At 36.5% G+C, this 3205-nt stretch overlaps 1 long non-coding RNA gene across 1 annotated transcript; it reads right to left on the bottom strand.

The window, feature by feature from the left end:
- Nucleotides 1–676: 676 nt before the first annotated feature.
- Nucleotides 677–2749, bottom strand: LOC139435895 (uncharacterized). Its single transcript, XR_011645106.1, has 3 exons — nucleotides 2622–2749; nucleotides 1708–1793; nucleotides 677–1343 (listed from the first exon to the last, which is right to left on the bottom strand). It is a non-coding gene; the product is annotated as an uncharacterized lncRNA (long non-coding RNA).
- Nucleotides 2750–3205: the final 456 nt, after the last annotated feature.

Below are 3205 nucleotides of genomic sequence, written 5' to 3'. Positions count from 1 at the left end.
CCATAAGGCTGTTACATATACAATAATAAATGTGACAAGATCATTTATGTGAACCTGACCCTGGTATGTTATGAAATGTACCCTACATGCCTCGGGCATAGCCATAGGCCAACAGTGCATGCATGCCAACTTTTGCAATATATAATATAGCGCCTAGCGTGAGCTATGCTTAGGGACCTACCAGTCAAGATTATTTGTGCGTAGGGGTGCATCATCTGGCGCCTGGTCCTGGTCATCCTCGCCATTGCCCATGCCGTGAACTAACTCCATCACCTCGGGCTCGAACAAATAAGGACGTAATGGTCCATCGTCTGGCTCAATATTCTCACCATCGTCGCTTACTGAACCGGATTCAGATTCAGTTCCTAAAACTACATTTTCGCAGGAAAGCCGAGAGGATGTTTCTGACTCGCTATCATCACTGGATACCTCGTACAATCCTTCTTCTTTGTCTGGTATATTTGCCCTTCCACGTTCATTCTGCATAGACGCCATGGTTTGTTATTGTTTCGTCTTCCTGAGTTTTCCTCACTTCCGGTTTGGCTGACTCGATCATTAAAAAAGTTCGGGGAAGCTGCAATAAAGTGCTTCTAACATGCGTAAGGCAATTATTATATTTTTTTAATCAGGTGTGATTGTTTTGGTACGTAATTATGCTTATATATAAGTTAAAACGAAACTATTTGGGGTTCAATTTCCACTATCCCTTTAAGTACACTACAAAATAAATTAAAGATGTGCAACAACTGTATCAGTAATTAAAATGATATAACTTATGCACAGGCTTGGGAGGGCTACTTGCCAAAAACACAACCAGTAACTTCATGTGAGTATCAAGATATAAAAGTAATGTAACCTGATAACTTTCTTTTTGTTTTGGATTACTTCAATATCAAATGTAATGCAAATAAACACAGGAGAGAAGAAATATGAATATGATTTTTTTACTTAAAATGTATAATATAATACCATAAAGCAGATTCAGGCAGTAGGTGTAGAGATTCAGAACAGTACGGCTTCCAGAGAAGAGATACCATTTGATCATTTTACAACAACCACTATCTGCTCTTTTTAGGTTTTGAATAAGATTGTAATCCTGAGTTTCCCTATTATTAAAAAAAGTAAAACTAATCCGATTACATCTCTTCCTATGTAACTAAGGATTACACTTTCATTTTTTTCTATACAATCTTGATTCGTGTTCGATGTAATCCATTACTATCTAAGCCAATACAAGTCATAACTTTTGGAAAATTGTCTCAAGTTATAAATTATGCCTTCAATCTCTTTCACGTGGAGAAGACATCCCATTGGCCGAGGCGTTGCAACTTCCCTCAAGCGTCCTACATGAAAGAAAGATCACATGTTAGAAATGTGTGCACAAACTATTCAGTATGACCCGTCTTAGTTTAAAGCCCAAGTGTAAGAGTGAACAGAGGCGGAGTCTGCCTGTTTTCCAATTTGTTTTGTTTGTTGGCTGCTGCTGCCCAAACCAACACCCTCCTCACAAGCATTGACTGTTGGAATGTCATTATGCTCCACATGTGGAACAACAAAGGCTTCTTCAGGCATGCCTTGTATCATAATGATATTGCTCTGATCAGCAGCAAGACTGTTTTCACCACTACCATGGTCGACATCTGCAACCTCCTCATTGCTATTAACAGTCGAACTAGGAGTGTCACTTACCTCGTCATTGCTACTCACCTGCTTCTCCTTCCAGGCTGTTGTTCTTTGCCATTGGTGAAATAGAAAATGGTGGGCACTGCAGTGTTTTTCAGGCATCTCCTTCCCTAATAAAAATAATAAACAAAAACACATAAAATAACTTTTTGAGGTCTGTAGATATTCAACTTTCTTTTGAATAATGTTGTTTTAAATGTAAGAGTGCATTATAAAAGACAATAGAGGGCCAACATGTTAACTATGCAGTTAATCCATTCAACAATTACGTGTTTCCAAGATTCAGATTCAAAGGATTTATGTCATAGCACATAGGCTACAGTGTGGGAATGGCAATGAAAATCATCTGTCCCGAGCTCCTCCAACAATGCAACAGTTATATAAGACATAAAACAATAAAAGAAATTCAAAATTAAATTAAGAATAATAAATTAGTGCAGGCAGAAATCTATATACACGTAAATATAATAAGACATATGCAAGAACAGAATGTAAAGATAAATATTGTATAGTAAAATTAAATTAAATCATTTTTTTTTTACAGTGATAGCTGTTAAGATAAATAAGTTATAAGATGACAACAGATGAATGAATGTTGCTATTAAAATAATGTAAAAAAAAGGTAATATAATTCATCTGTTTTTAACATAGAGTATGTGGGGGGAAATGGCAATTCTCTATCTATGATAAAGAGTCTTTGCATAAATTGAAGAGAAATGTGATGGTTTGCAAACAAATCGATTTCTATTTTTCTTTACTTAACTGGCAAAATCTTAATTTGGCCTTTAATAAAAAGAACATTACTCATCACTGATGTGCAAGCTGTGCCATAACAATTATTTAGCATTGTATAATGTATAACATGTATTTAATTAGTAACAACAATTTACACTCACAAATGGAACCAAATTATTTTGTTTTTAAAAAAGGATCTGTACCCATGAGTCCGTGCTGAAGGGATGACTCTCAAAGTGTGCACTGCACAGGCGAGAAGAAACGTTGGGGGTCCATGTATTCCTCCGGATGTTCAGCACCCACTGGTCCAGCCTGTCTGGATCACCGAAAGGAAACCTTTATTCAAAAATACATGAAAACCGACCCAAAGACAACAGGAGGGTTAATGCCATATTCACTTAGTAACGCATGAACAACTTTTACAAATATTTCTATATAGTCTGTGTTGGTAAATGTAATCTAGGTTGCACATTTCCTGCTGAAATACATGCATGGGCCTACCAAGTTACTGCGTGGCACTTTGGTTTTGATAAAACAGTGTAGTTCCACTATATAAACGTTACATTCATAATCAAACGAGATAATATGCAAGATAAATAGCTATTTGTTGTTATTCTTAATGCTTGTCATTCACACGTTAATAAAATAAAATAAGTACCGATACATAGCAGAACAATTGTGGCGATGTTCAGCTTAATAAGCCTTGTTCAACATCATTTCTTTAGCTAATACTATAGCGGGCTGCAGGCGAACCAAGTCCGCGTTTCGCTGCATTCCTTGATCTCCA

Source organism: Pseudochaenichthys georgianus, chromosome 20 (assembly GCF_902827115.2).
Source record: "Pseudochaenichthys georgianus chromosome 20, fPseGeo1.2, whole genome shotgun sequence".
In the NCBI taxonomy this organism is placed as follows: Eukaryota; Metazoa; Chordata; class Actinopteri; order Perciformes; family Channichthyidae; genus Pseudochaenichthys; species Pseudochaenichthys georgianus.
This window is presented reverse-complemented; position numbering and strand designations above follow the sequence as displayed.